Source organism: Cyprinus carpio, chromosome A15, assembly GCF_018340385.1.
Source record: "Cyprinus carpio isolate SPL01 chromosome A15, ASM1834038v1, whole genome shotgun sequence".
Lineage (NCBI taxonomy): Eukaryota > Metazoa > Chordata > Actinopteri > Cypriniformes > Cyprinidae > Cyprinus > Cyprinus carpio.
Genome location: NC_056586.1, coordinates 4,426,938 through 4,443,072, shown reverse-complemented (window position 1 = coordinate 4,443,072; position 16,135 = coordinate 4,426,938). Strand labels below are relative to the sequence as shown.

Below are 16,135 nucleotides of genomic sequence, written 5' to 3'. Positions count from 1 at the left end.
AAACATTCCAGAAATTTTGGAAACTTTCCTGGATTTTTTGGAATATTCCGGGGATTTTTTGGAAAGTTTCTAGAAATTTACCACATATTTTCCACCTCTTTGCAACCCTAGTTTTTGCACAGTTAGCAGGTATAAATAAATAAACACATTAGAGATAAGGATCACAAGTTAGATCTCTTTCATATCTCATTTAGTTCTCCTAGACGGCAGTGAGATTATTTTAAAAGCAAATTGAAATTAATTTCATAGCTTTGTACAGGGATGCAACAATAAAGTTAGCCCACAGTTCAATACATACCTCAGTTCATTGATACTGGAAGCCAGAGTGCGCCCTTGCACAGAAACTCCACATTCATCTCACAGAAATAATACTGATGACCTTGTGGATGAAGTTTTCTAGCTGTCACTGTGACTGAATAAAAACATTTTGAATGATGAAATATGGAGACAATAAACACACAACTGTGACAGTATATAGATTATCTGTGATCTTCAAGCCATCTTGGGTATTTTTATAATAATTAAGTATATTTATAATCAATTGCTAATCAACATAGCCTCATTCTGTGATAAAAAGCCACATCAGATCACAAAAGAAATTATTTAAAACATTCGACTGATGTTGTGGAGTAAAACATGTTATTATATTCTCTTTTGTTGGACAGCAGAGGTCTGTTTCAATAAGGAGGTTCAACCAACTCTGAGCTGAAACTTAAACTCTGAGTTGACTTACCCTGAGATGTGAAACTCAGAGTTTTCGGGTTCAGAACTGCTGAATTGAGTTAGTTCAATCAGCTCTGAGTAGGCTGATTCTGAGTTTTGCGTGTGCACCACAACTATGAGAACCCATGATCAATGGAGCTCCAAAATTATGCTTCACCATGGCAACTGCACCTTACAAAAAGACATATGCATATAATATATCTCTGCAACTTGAACTGCCCTTCCATCTGGCATCCTTCCATTCCATATAGTAATCAGCCTCATTTTCGATGGGTTTGTGCTCATTAAAAATCATTACAAGGGAAGATCTTTGATGTGTGTTGCTTTTTTAAATGGACGTTATAAGCATAATGATGCGTTTCCTCATCTCATCATGTAAACTCATGGGCACTCACAAACAGAGAAATAGAGAGTAATAAAACTCACAGAAATTATTTAAATCGAGAAAAAAAAAAAAAAAAAAAGGCAATTCACAAGCACATATTAAACCATGGATGTCATACCGAACGGTTCAGTTGTGGCATCCCTAGCTCTATGCTCTTATGTTTTATGTCAAGAATTGTCTCATTTGTCCCATGTTTCCCAAGGGTTTTTAAGAGAAACATCTGAAGCAAAGATGATACATAAAGTAGATGTCAACAATCTCAAATTGTGCTTAGCCTACAAATCATGAATTTCAATATGAACTAAAACCTTTTTCATAAAAGTATTTAAGGAGAAGCGTTTGATAGGATTGACACTGAAAAAAAAGAGAAGATCAAATGGAAGCATTAAGTTCAGAGCTCTATACTCTTACTGTATGACAAAAAAAAAATATTTATTTTGTCTCTATTTTTATTTACAGTTTTTATTTTATTCTATAGATTAGTATTTTAGAAAACACAGCTGAGACAAAGATGATACTTATGAACAAAAATGATCTCATCTGTCATCTAATATATGAAAGAGACACATATTGAGCAATATTATGTTTGTTTCCTTAGGGAAATCATAATTGCCTTTTTTTTCTTTTTTTTTAATCTCAAACATTTGTCTAAGACAGCTATTGAATTTAGACCTCTTGAGTAAGTTTCCTGCTTATTCTCAAACGGGTTTATATGAAAATCTCAATATAAACTCAACATTTCTCATCAAATTATCCAAGCTGCTATACACAATTTAATAGCTCTATGATTGTACTGAATGTCATTAATTTGTCTTTCTTTTGTCTCCGTCTTTGTATTTCTCCTAAGGAATTTTATGAGAAACATCTGAGACATTGTTGATACAGCATGCACATTCTGCACAGAACAGCCAGACGCCCCTCACAGTGCCCCCAAATGCTTTTACTGTACTGAACGTCCCAACAATGCCCTATTGTGCAAATATTGTCCGTTCAATGCCAAAGAAATGTGTTTACTTAGCTAATGTGAACACTTTGTTCACATTAAACCTTAAAGGGAACCTTTACAAAACCGCTTACATAATTTCCAAATAGTGCCACTTCAGACTCTCTTTCTGGCTCTGTTGTGGATTATTGTTTAGCTTTTTTTCCCCTCTCTCTGATGTTCTTGTTGTTGTTCTTTGTTGTTGTTGAGTGGCAGAAAGGTGGTGACGCAGTTGTAAATATTCATCTCTGAGTGCTCTGTCGTAATCTCTCTTGGCCCGAGTCATGATTACATGTTGTACTACATCAGAGGACTGATAGTAAAGTCAGTTGGAGTTGGGTTACTCATTCATGACTTTATGTCTGGCAGTGTGAAACAATGATGTTGACAGTTACTTTCACCATAACAGTGACTAATTAGTTTAACATTTTTAATAATATAATGCAAGTCGATAATGCAAGAGAATAAAAAAACAAACTCAATTTTACACTTAAAGTCAGTTCATCATTGTTCAATTTTCAATTTATTTACAGTATAAAGCACTTTAAAAAAGATAAGTCTTTAAAAGACTTTTGAACACAGACATTGAAGAAGCTATTCTGATGCATAATGGCAAATTGTTCCATAGCTTGGGGATAGCAACAGCAAAGACTCTGTCACCCCTACATTTCAATCTAGTTCTGGGAACCAAAAGCCGATGCTTAGTTTGTGATCTGAGTGATCTAGCTGGATTGTGTACTATAATCAACTCAGAGAGATAGGGAGGAGCAAGATTGTTTAGAGCTTTGTATACGAATAGCAGAATTTTTATTGAATGCGATAAGTAATCGGGAACCAGTGCAATGAACGCAAGATAGGCGTAATGTGATTCCTTCTGTGACTGCCTGTGAGCAAACAAGCAAGTTGCAGACAAGGAATGGATGGGGCAGGCAGCCCATAATATAGCGACTTGCAATAGTTAAGTCGCGAAGAAATGAAAGTGTGAATGACAACTTTAAAACTCTTCATGCTTAGGAAGGGTTTAACTTTTGCTAATCTTTGCAGATGGTTAAAGCCAGCACTCACAGTAGAATTAATTTGTTTGTTCAGCTTTAGGTCGCTGTCCAGTATGAAGCCCAGATCCTTGACCTCAGCAGAGCAATATGGGGAAAGAGAGCCCAGATCAACGATCTTCAGATCAGTTTTCTCGTTAGGCCAAAACAGAACAATTTGACTTTTATCGTCATACAAATGCAGAAAATTATTTTTAATTATTGGAGACAGGCTGTTAGTTGGTATAATGCAGAGTTGTCATTGCGCTTAAGTGGTATGTTAAGCTGGGTGTCATTGGCATAGCAGTGATATAACACATTGAATCTCCTAAAGATTGAACCAATGAGTAACATGTACAGTGTGAACAATAATGGCGCCAAAGTTGAACCTTGAGGAACACCACATGAAGAATATGCTACAGAAGAGGAATATTGCCCAATACTGACTAATAAATCTTCTGTTAGACAAAAAGGACCGAAACCAGTCAAGTACAGTGCCTCTAATACCAATGTAGTGCTCCAAGCGAGATAGCAGAATACCATGGTCAACAAAATCAAACGCTGAACTCAGATCTAAAAGCACTAAGGCCATAGTATTACCAGAATCATTAGATATTAAAATGTCATTAAAGAAATTCAAAAGGGCAGACTCTGTGCTGTGTAAACTTTTAAAACCAGACTGAAAAATATCAGAGATACAGTTAGTACTCAAATAGCGTTGTAATTGTATAAGTAGTACTTTTTCTTACATTTTAGATAAAAGTGGCAAATTTGAGATCGGTCTAAAGTTTGAGTAAACTGCAGTATCTAGTGTGGGCTTCTTACAAATTGGTTTCACAGAAGCTACTTTAAAACATTCTGGTACAGTCCCTGTCTTTAGACAGTTGTTAATGATAATCACTAGGTCTGAAATAATGGTATCAAAGATCTGTTTAACAAAACGTGATGGAATAACATCAAAGAGGGAAAAGGTGGATTTTAGTTTTAAGGTGATTTCTCTGCATGTCTGTATAAAAACCAATTCAAATTCACTCTATTTAGTCGTGGATAAAACAGGATCTAAAACGGGGTTCGCCTTAATAGCTAACTGAGCCTTAGCATTATTAACTTTACCTACAAAATGCGTAAGAAAATTTTCACATTGCAAAGGTGAGATCTCAGGAAAAATCTGCACTGAGGGGTTTAAAACAGAATCGATTGTTGAGAAAAGTGTTCTAGAGCAATGTAAGTTTTTGGCAATACTTCCTGATATATATTTTGCCTTTGCAGCCTTGGCACCTTTTTGAAAAATGTGCAATGAATCTTTTAGCATTTCGTATGACACTTGAAGCCCCTCTTTCTTCCACTTACATTCGCATTGGTGACATTGCTGTCTGACTGATTGATCATTGATTGTGATGTCATCCTCCAGCTCAGTTAAGTTCAAATAGTATCTGTGCAATCAAGTCAACAATGTTGCCAGAAATTAGGTGTCCTCAGCTAAGCAAGCCAAAGGCCAAAGCCAAAGGTGACCAAAAATCCATCGGTGACAAAATGGAGAAAAAAACTTTGGGAGAAACCAGGCTCAGGGTGCCAATTCTCCTCTGGCCAGATGAAACCAGCATGGCATGGTTTAATTCCAGGCTGCAACACAAGTCAGAATTTTGCAGAAAACTCATCTGGTTCCCATGGATTGTGCTGATGGCCATCAAGGTGACAAGGTCTTCATAAGGGAACTGTCTCTATGGATCCATCTCGTTGACATGGTCTCCGCTGACATTCAGAGCTGTTGAGGTCATTTCTAGGTGCTGATCCACCATATGGACTGGATATGGACTGGATCCGGGTGACTGCAGTGACCATCTGATTTGGATACAGACCGGATCTGGCTGACTACGGTGACCTTGAAATAAGAATGAAACAGACTAGATGTAACAGATTAATGAAACAGATGCAACACAAGTCAGAAAATTTGCAGAAAACTCATCTGGTTCCCATGGATTGTGCTGATGGCCATCAAGGTGACAAGGTCTTCATAAGGGAACTGTCTCTATGGATCCATTTCGTTGGCATGGTCTCCGCTGACATTCAGAGCTGTTGAGGTCATTTCTAGGTGCTGATCCACCATATGGACTGGATATGGACTGGATCCGGGTGACTGCAGTGACCATCTGATTTGGATACAGACCGGATCTGGCTGACTACGGTGACCTTGAAATAAGAATGAAACAGACTAGATGTAACAGATTAATGAAACAGATGTATATGCCATTCTTATGATGTAAAAAGTACATCAGGTGTTATGGGAAGTGTTCCCGGTCCCAGTAACTGATTTGAATTATAGAAATGTGATAGTGTGTTATGTGTAAGCCAGGTTAAAGAGATGGGTCTTTAATCTAGATTTAAACTGACAGAGTGTGTCTGCCTCCTGAACAATATTAGGTAGATTGTTCCAGAGTTTGGGTGCTAAATAGGAAAAGGATCTGCCACTCGCAGTTGATTTTGATATTCTAGATATTATCAATTGGCCAGAGTTTTGAGATCACAGCAGACATGAAGGACTATAATGCGATAAGAGCTGGCTCAAGTAAAGAAGAGCTAAACCACTCAGTGCTTTATAAGTAATTAGCAAGAGTTTAAAATGTATACAGTTTTTTTCACAGGGAGCCAGTGCAGTTTTGACAGAACCGGGACTAATATGGTCATACTTGCTGGTTCTAGTAAAAACTCTAGCTGCTGCATTTTGGAACAGCTGGAGTTTGTTTATTAAGCACACAGAGCAACCACCCAATAAAGCATTACGATATATAACCTTTAGGTCAAGAACGCATCAGTTAAAATTTCTGCTTTTGACATTGAGAGCATAGGTCATAATTTAGATATATTTTTAAGATGGAAATATTTGGTATTACAAATGCTAGGGACATGGCTTTCAAAGGAAAGATTGCTATCAAATAGCACACCTAGGTTCCTATCTGGTGACAAAGAATTGACAGAGCAGCCATCAAGTCTTATACAGTGTTTTAGATTATTACGTGCAGAGGTTTTTTGATAGAAAAGGTAAATTTGAGATCGATCTGTAATTAAATAATTCTCTAGGATCAAGTTGTGCTTTTGTGAATCAAGAGGAATAAAAGGCTTAATAACAGCCATAAGTTATTTTGAAAGTTTTTGGGACATATCCTAATGACGATGATGAATTAATAATGATCAAAACCACTTTTAGTAGCTTAGATGGAATATGGTCTAACACATATTTTGTTGGTTTAGATGATGTACTGTAACAAGTTTATACAATTCTTCCTCTCCTATATCAGAGAATGAGTGGAATTGTTCCTCAGGGGATCTATAGTGCACTATAGATCTGATGTGATACTGTATCTGACAGCTGCATGGTTATAATTTTATCTCTAATAGTATAAATCTTGGAGGTAAAGAAGTTCATAATGTCATTACTGCTTTGCTGTTAGGAAATTTCAGAGACTGTTGATGCTTTATTTTTTTGTTAATTTAGCCACTGTACTGAAATAAATACTTGGTGTTGTGTTTGTTTTCTACTAAAAGAGTTAGCAGATCTAAAAGTATTTAAAAGGTTGGTTCACCCAAAAATGAAAAATTAGCTTGTGTTTTACTCACACTCGAAGCATCCTATGACTTTCTTCTTTCAGACGAATCCAGTCAGAGTTATATTAAAAATTACCATGGCTATTCCAAGCTATATTGTTGTAGTCAGCGGGTGTTGCAGTTGAACAGTCCACAAGTATTCATAATAAAATGTGCCGTAGACAGTTCTGGGGGATGAATAAAGGCCCCTGTCGAATTCATGTGTTTTTGTAAGAAAAATATCCATATTTCAAATGTAATAAACACTTTTCTCTCACTTCCGCTGACTGTCACACACTGAAGCAGTTCCGGCAGATGACGTAAAATGCACAACGTTGCATGATTAGTGAGGAATGTGGAGAGAGTACAAAACAAAATGCCAGTCATGAATTAGAAGTACAAACCAAGGATTTGTAAAGAAAAATGTCTGAGGATTTCCATATAAACCAAGAGGAGACTGGTTTTCCTTTGCTAAAGTAAGGAAACTTTGCTTCTTTTGCTCCTATAAACAAACTTGCGAGACTAGCATATCTCAGAGGCGTGCACGCTGTGCATATTACATTCTGCATCATCCACCGGAACGGATCCGCATATGATAGATAACGGAAGTGAAAGAAAAGTGTTTATTACTTTTAAAATATGGATATTTTTCTTACAAAAACACATGGATTCGCTACAGGTGGCCTTTATTCATCCCCCGGAGCCATCTGCGGCACATTTTATTATGAACGCGCGAGCTTTATTTGACGACATGTGGACTTTTCCACTGCAACACCAGATGACTACAACAATATACCTTGGAATAGCTAGGATAATTTTTTTGGATAAAACTGATGTATAAGACGCTGTAGAATCTATATTTGTTATTGTATTTCTGATGTTATCTATTTTATCAGTGAAGAAATTCATAAAGTCATTACTATGTAACTGTGAAGGAATATTTAGATCGGGTGGCGTCTGGTTATTTGTTAATCTAGTGTAATGAGTAGTCCACTGAAGGCGAGCATAGATGAAACCAAGTGCAGTTTATTTACAGAAGTGCAATCCAAAATCCAAACATAATCCAAACAATAAACAAAGACTTGACGAGGTATGAACAGACTTCACTTGACTCACCAACAGCAGGTACATATGTTAATACACGACAAAGCACAATGGCAAAAACATGACTACTTATAACAAACAATACAGGCCACATGACAAGAACAAACCAATGGGAAACAAGACACATGACTAAAACAACCAATGAGAACATGACACATTGTATAGAGGAACCAATAGCAGGAATACAAGAGGGCAAGGGAAGCTTGACACAAACAGCATAAATCAAACTACAAAATAAAGGACATGAAAACAAGAACATGAAACAAACCCCAAAACATGAAACAAAACCCACATTACATCTAGCCACTGTGCTAAATAAAAACCTTGGATTGTTTTGGTTATTTTCTACGAGTTTGTGGATATGCTTGGCCCTGGCAGTTTTTAGAGCCTGTCTATAGCTGGACATACTGTTTTTCCACGCAATTCTAAAAACTTCCAAGTTAGTTTTTCTCCATTTGTGCTCAAGACTACGAGTTTCTTTCTTGCGAGAGAGAGAGGGAATTACTGCTGTACAATGGCACAGTACGTTTTTCTCTAACCTTTTTTAATTTGATGGGGGCAACAGCTTCTAATGTATTAGAGAACATAGTGCCCATGTTGCCAGTAATTTCTTCTAGTTCATGTGTATTTATGGGTACACAGAGCAGTTGAGATAAATCAGGCAGTTTATTTATATCAGTCTTTGGTGACTGGAACAATAGCTCTGCCCGGACAATAACGCAAAGCCATATAGTTAATATCATCCATACGAAGAATGCACGATACAAGGAAATGGTCGGTAACATCATCATTTTGAGGTACGATATCTATATCAGTAAGATTGATTCCATGCGATGTCATTAAATCTAGCGTATGATTAAAATGATGAGTGGGACCGGTGACATTTTGCTTTACTCCAAAACAGTTTATTAAGTCAGTAAACGAAAGTCCTAATGCATCATTTGTATTATCAACGTGAATGTTAAAATCTCAGAAAATTAGCGCTTTATCAGCGGTAACCAACAGGTCTGAGAGGAAATCTCCAAATTCTTTTAGGAGTTCTGTATACGGCCCTGGTGGTCTATACACAGTAGCCAGAGATAAGATAGATTTCTTTTGCATATCTGACAGCGTAACATTAAGCAGAAGTATTTCGAATGATTTAAAACTGTATCCTGTTTTCTGGGTAACATTGAGAATATCACTATATATTGTTGTAACACCTCCCCCACGACCAGTCTGACTGGGCTCATGCTTATAGCCAGGTTTCAGTAAAGCAGAGTACATCAAAACTATTATCTGTGATCATTTCATTTACAATAACTGCTTTGGGTGTGATCTAATGTTTATGAGCCCAAACTTTAGAAATTGTTTTTGTTCATTTATTTTACGTTTTTCTGGTTTAATCACCATAAGATTTTTTCTAGATCCTACACTAAATTTATATTTTGACCTCACTATTCGGGGAACAGACACAGTCTTAATAGAATGGACAGTGCAAGTACTTCTAACATTAAAGCGGGTAGAACAAAAGCCATCATAGCAGTTATTTGAGAACTGGCTTACTAGTCATATGGAGCGTAGAGTCCTGAAGATGCTCCGCTCTGACTCCTGCTCCGCTCCGACTGCTGGGGTGCAGGCCATCAGCGTGAAAAAGCCTAGGACGCGCCCAGAAAAGATTCCAATTATTAACAAAGAGCAGTTTCTGTTCTTTACACCATGACAATAACCATTCATTTAAAGCAAAAAGTCTACTGAACCTTTCGTGTCCTCGTCGATACGTGGGGAGTGGTCGTGACACAATGATCGTCGCCGCAGGTGTTGTGCTGTGCACCATCTCGATCAGGCTCCTGAAGTCCCTCTTCAGTGTCTCCGTCTGCCGCTTCATGGTGTCGTTAACCCTGGCGTGAAGCACGACCGCTCTGGGGCTCTCGTCGGCCTTCAGGATCGCGGGTATCTGCGCAGAAACATCATGAACATGAGCACCAGGGAAACAGTGAGTGTGCATTTTACCTTCGTCTAATGTAGCACGGAACTGTCGGACGATGGAGTCTCCGACGATCACAGCGTTGCGTTCCGTCTTGTGGATGGGAGCGGAGCGGTTCCATGTGAAGATCTTAAAGACCGGAGGGGTAGAGGTTGTCGCCCGGGGCCTGGCTCCCGTCCTCCACTGCGGATGTACCCTGGGTCCGTGGTGTCCCGGCGCCGGAGTGAAGAACATCTGGGAAGATCGCGTCCTGGATGCACCAGGCCTGTGCAGAGAAACGCACGGGGTAGAGGTGGTGGGACTGTTAGCAGCGTGCTGTATACTTACCCCGGACTTGTGAGTGTCAGCCCGGGAGGTTTCCAGCGTGGCTCTCCGCTCTCTCAGCTGGGCCTGCCTCTGCTCCAGGACCCGAATCTGCTTCTCCATGGCCTCCAGCTCGAGCTGCACCGCGAATGCAGCTAAAACGTGTTGTCACCTGCACTCAAAGGTAGACATACATCTGCCATTAAAGCAAGTAACAGTGAGTAAAGCAATGGTAATGTGTGTGAATAGAGTATTAGCAATGCACGCTGGTTAAGTGGCAACCACGCTGGCGATGCTAACGGGCTATAAGGTACTAGCGGACTCTGAAATCAAAATAAAACTAGTGATAAGGTGCTCTGATTGTTTTTGTTGTAGAATACGATATATTCACACGTTATAGAAATGAAAATGATGGTGTATAAAATAGATTTCAAGATTAAAAAATAGATGATAAAGAATTAACGTGACGGAGCTCTAACTCTAGGCATACGGCAGCAACAAACAGAAAGTGACTGTGAATACACTGTGAATACATGAGACTAGATAATGACCTGAGACATCATTGCTCTGCTGCAGGATATCAACACCATTAACATCAATTCAATGTTAATAGTATTAAATCTAAAGTATGATTACGACAATGACTAGGTCCTGACACTTGTTGTCTAACACCAATAAAGTTTAGAATGTCTATAAATGCTGATCCCAATACTTTTTTTTTCATTATCTACATGGATATTAAAATCACCAACAATCTGCAGTCAGCACTAACTCAGACAAAAAATTAGCAAATTATTTAATTAAGTCTGTATGGTGTCCTGGTGGCCGATTTTGTATAGAGTAGCCAGTACACATGGCAATAGGGATTTATCATTAACACTTATTACACTGGATAATGTTACATAAAGCCCCATTAATTCAAACTAATTATACTTGAAATCAGACCTCTGAGAAATAATGAAAATAATACCATAAATTGTAGCAATACCTTCCCCTATTATCTTTTGGACAAGGCTCACATTCATAACAGTAATCGTGGGGGATAGACTCATTTAAAGTAATGTAATTATCGGGTTTTAGCCGGGTTTCTGTCAAACAGAGCACATCTAGGTTTTGATCTGTGATCATATCATTTGCAGAAAGCACTTTCATAAAAAAGGATATAATATTAATTAAGCCAAGCTTTATCATATGTTTATCTGTATTATATCTGTTTTTAATTTGTTGAACATTAATTAAATTGTTACCCTTAAATTAGTTTGGATGTTTTTTTGTTTTTGCTAGTTCGGGGAACAGACACAGTCTCTACTGTATTACATTTACATTAAGTCATTTTGCAGATGCTTTTATCCAAAGCAACTTACAATTGGGGGATACATAAACCGATTCTTCTTAAAGAGGCAAACAGACACAGGAAGTGCTTGTAATACCAAGTTTTAGACATATAAGTACAAATAAGTACAAGCTAGAAAGAGAAGGAATAAATAAAAAGAAATATATATATACTGTATATATATAATCTTTTTTATGATGATGAAATCAAGTAGCTTTGGAAGAGATGAGTTTTCACCTGTCATTTGAAAATTGTCAGGGATTCCACATTCCGGATAGGGGTAGGAAGATCCTTCCACCGGCCAGGAATGGAGAACAGGAATGTTCTGGAAAGTGATTTTGAGCCTCTCTGTGATGGTACCATGAGGCGTCACTCACTTGTGGATCTCAGACTTCTGGAGGGGATGTTGATTCGTAGTAGTGAGTGGAAGTAGGCGGGTGCTGAGCCTGTGGCTGTTCTATATGCGAGCATCAATGTCTTGAACTTGATGCGAGCCGCAACTGGTAGCCAGTGCAAGGAGATAAAGAGAGGTGTAACCTGGGATCTTTTGGGCTCATGAAGACCAGTTGTGCCGCTGCATTCTGAATAATTTGTAGAGGTTTGATTGTGCTTGATGGAAGTTCAGCCAGAAGAGCATTGCAGTAGTCCAGCCTAGAAATGACAAGGGCCTGGACGAGAAGTTGTGCCGCATGCTCCGTTAGAAAGGGCCTGATCTTTCTGATGTTGTGCAATGCAAACCTGCAAGATCGAGCAGTCTTTGCAATGTGGTCTTTGAAGGTAAGCTGGTCATCAAAGGTTACACCAAAATTTCTGACTGAAGTTAATGGGGTAATTGTAGAAGAACCTAGCTGGATGTAGAAATTATACTGTATAGTTGGAGTGGCAGGGAAGACAAGAAGCTCAGTCTTTGCCAGGTTGAGCTGTAGGTGATATTCTTTCATCCATGCTGAGATGTCCACCAGGCAGCCTGAGATCCGTGCAGCTACTGTTGGATCAACTGGTTGAAATGAAAGTTAGAGCTGTGTATCATAAGCATAGCAATGGTAGGAGAAGCCATGTGCCTGTATGATGGGAGCCAGTGATGTTGTGTATATGGAGAAGAGGAGGGGTCCAAGAACTGATCCCTGAGGAACCCCAGTGACAAGTTGATGTGCTTTGGATACCTCCCCTCCCCAAGCCACCCTGAAAGACCTACCAGTGAGAAAGGATTCAAACCAGCAAAGTGGAATCCCTGTGATGCCAAGAGATGAGAGGGCAAACAGGAGGATCTGATGATTGACAGTGTCAAAAGCAGCAGATAGATCCAGCAGAATAAGAACTGATGATTTGGAATCAGCTTTTGCAATCCGCAGTGCTTCCGTGACTGACAGCACAGTCTCAGTTGAATGGCCCACTCCTGAAACCAGACTGGTTAGAATGAGAGAAACAATGATATCTGGCTGAAAACAACTCTTTCGAGGGTTTTCGCTATGAATGAAAGGAGAGAGAAAGGTCTGTAGCTATCTGTAAGTGAAGTGTTTACTGTAGATTTCTTGTGCAGTGGGGTTACCCGAGTCTGCTTGAATGCAGTGGGGAAGGTGCCTGTGAGGAGAGACGTGTTGATAATGTGTGTGAGTGCTGGTAAAATTGTAGGAGAGATTGCTTGGAGGAGGTGTGAGGGGATTGGGTCTAGAGGGCATGTTGTAGGGTAACTGGAGAGGAGAAGAGGGTACAGAAGGAGAAGATGGGAGTTTTAGCAGTGGGTGTGGTTGGTTTGAGGTCCTGTGTGTGTTAGGTTGAAAACTGACTATTGGAAATTGACCGATTGTTCTGGCTTTGTCTGTGAAGAATGTGGCGAAATCATCGGCTGTTATAGAAGTGGTGGGAGGTGGTGGAGGGGGACAGAGGAGAGAATTAAATGTTTTGAAGAGATTACGTGTGTCTGGGGCACTGGTGATCTTGTTGTGGAAGTATGAAAATTTGGCAGTATGGACTTCAGCAGAGAAAGATGAAAGCAAAGACTGATACATCCTCAGGTCTGACAGATCTTTTGATTTGCACCATTTTCTCTTTGCTGCCCTGAGTTTGGTCCGATGCTCACGAAGAACATCGGATAACCAGGGGTTAGAAGGGGCAGCCTGTGCTGGCTTGGAGGAGAGAGGACAAATGTCATCTAGACAAGAGGTTAAAGTAGAGCATAAAGTCTGATTTGCTGCATTTACATCCAGAGATGAGAAATGGGTAGGTGAGGGAAGAGAGGAGCGTAGGAGGAAAGAAGGAAAGATGGGAGGGGGAAAGGGAGTGTAGGTTTTGTCTAAAAGTAAATGGTATAGGGGTTGGTGGCACACAGGTGGCAAAATGTTGTTTAAATGTAATGAAGAAATGATCAGAGATATGTAGGTGTTTTACCAGAATGTTGTCTGCAATACAATTGCGTGTGTAAATTAAGTCAAGTTGGTTTTGTGCGTGCTTGTAGTGGTAAGTCGTTTGAGATCAAATGAAGCAAGGAGTGAATGGAAGTCTGTAGCATAAGGCTTGTCCGGATGAATTTTGAAGTCGCCAAAGACTAAAAGTGGACTGCCATCCTCCGGGAATGAGGACAGCAGCCTATCCAGCTCCTCTAGGAAGGTGGAAAGAATTTGCCCAGGAGGGAGGTAAATTACCACAACCTGGAGTTTTATAGGAGCTGTTACAGTGATCACATGAGATTCAAATTAGTTATAATTGCATAGGGGAGAGTGGGTTGAGTATTTCTAATTATCTAATTATCTCTCACACCCCCTGTCAGGTTGGTCGGGGTGGGGGCACGGGTCTGCTCATTTCTAACAATGAAATGTTAGAAATGAGCAGACCCGTGCCCCCACCCCGACCAACCTGACAGGGGGTGTGAGAGAAAGAGAAATTGAGAGAGCAGCTGGGGTTGCTGAGTCTTCTGGACGAATCCAGAAATCTCAGTCAAGCCCAAGATGCTGAGTGTGGAGTTTAAAGAAAAAGCAGAAATGAAGTCTGGTTTGTTGACAGCTGACTGACAATTCCAGAAACCCACAGAGAAAGAAAGAGATGCAGTAGAGGATTTATAGATAGGATGCAAGTTAACAACATTGCGTTGCCGTCTGCATGTGATGTTGTCGAGAGACAACCGGGATGTTTTGGAAACACATGATAGAGGTGGAAAAGAGAGGACAGAATATACTTAAATGCCTTGCCGGTTTTGTTGCTCGGTGAAGTCGCTCAGGTAATGTGGTAGGTCTTTACACTCGTTGGTCTTCACATAAGGAGAGTTGAACGCTTCAAATCCACAGTCTAATACACTAAAGTGAAAACAGCTGTGGCCGCCTTCTAATTATCACAACCAATAGCCTATAGCAGGGCAATTCCTCAAATTGAAACTACAGTTCCCACTTCAATGCCGGAAGGGTGCAATGCAAATTACACAGGCTCCTTCTTAGCTGAGGGCAATTATTATTAAAATTACCAATAAGTGCAATCAAAAATACAAACACCAATGAAAATGCAAAGTAGAAATAGGCAGGAAACAAAATATTCCTTATTAGCAGCAAGTGATAATTCAAACAGCAGATCTATAAACAAGTATGATATCTAGATGAAAGAGTATCTATGTGCTGAGAATTAACTGACTTTTGTGACATGAGGCGGCTAGTAGATGGTTGTAATTTTTAAAAAAAAAATAAAAAGGATTTAAACAATTGTTCCTTATGCTATTTTAAAAAAAAAAATACATTTTAAATATGAAAATGCAGGTTTTTAAATTATTATTAAGTACATTTAAAGAAGAATTTTGTTATTGTTTCTATATATATATATATATATATATATATATATATATATATATATTACTTTTAACTAAAACAAGAATTTTTAATAAAAATTAAATCAGTATTTGTAATCAAAATGAATTCAATATTAAATGAGATTTTTTTTTTTTTTAATTTGTGCCTTGTTCAACCTTTTTATTCTATACAGAATTTAAGTGACTATTCCTGTCATTACAACAATAACTACAAGTACAAAAATTATAAATGGCTTCACCGATGGAGTTTTGGTTCCTTGCCGCTGTCGCCTCTGGCTTGCTTAGTTGGGGACACTTAATATCCATTGATATCATCGACTTGATTGCATAGATACTATTGAGGCCCCGTCCACACGGGGACGGAGCTTACCCCAATCCGATCTTTTTTTTTCCTCGTCTCAAGAAATATCCGTGTCCACACGAAACCGCAAAATGATGTAGTATACATGCCAGACCAGCTTGTGGCGCTGTAATTCTGTAATTCATGTGGCGCTGTTGCTGTTACATGACGTAGAGGTGTCTGACTAGGGGGGAGACGTGGGCTGATGATGTCATCGTTTCAGAAAATATACGGATTAGCCGTCCAGACGAAAACGCAAAGACGGCGTTTTCAAATTTATCCACTCTGGGACCCGATTTCAAAAAATATCGGTTTCACCTTACGAAAACGCCGGATCCGTGTGGACGAAACGCCTATCCAATAAAAAATTTGTGCGTATTCACAGAAACGCGTCTCCGTGTGGACGGGGCCTTAAACTGAACTGAGCTGGATGATGACATCACTGAATTCAATGATGGACTGCCTTTAACTGAAATTTGAGTATTTACTATTGTCATGTTGCATTATTGCCACACTATTTTCCTATTTAATACTGTAAAGTTGCTTTGACACAATCTGTATTGTTAAAAGTGCTATATAAATAAAGGTGACTTAAC

At 39.0% G+C, this 16,135-nt stretch overlaps 1 protein-coding gene across 3 annotated transcripts in view; it reads right to left on the bottom strand.

The window, feature by feature from the left end:
* Positions 1-2,572: 2,572 nt before the first annotated feature.
* The window catches only part of LOC109103872 (forkhead box protein O1-A-like), a 103,409-nt gene continuing 89,846 nt past the window's right edge, over positions 2,573-16,135 (bottom strand). For 2 of the 3 annotated variants that reach the window (XR_006161719.1, XR_006161717.1), the window contains 3 exons: positions 10,101-10,248; positions 9,353-10,038; positions 2,573-5,311 (listed from right to left, as the gene is read on the bottom strand). The gene's annotated coding sequence lies outside the window, so the exon portion shown is untranslated. The remainder of the gene's footprint in view (positions 5,312-9,352; positions 10,039-10,100; positions 10,249-16,135) is intronic. The other variant, XR_006161718.1, reaches the window with a different exon arrangement.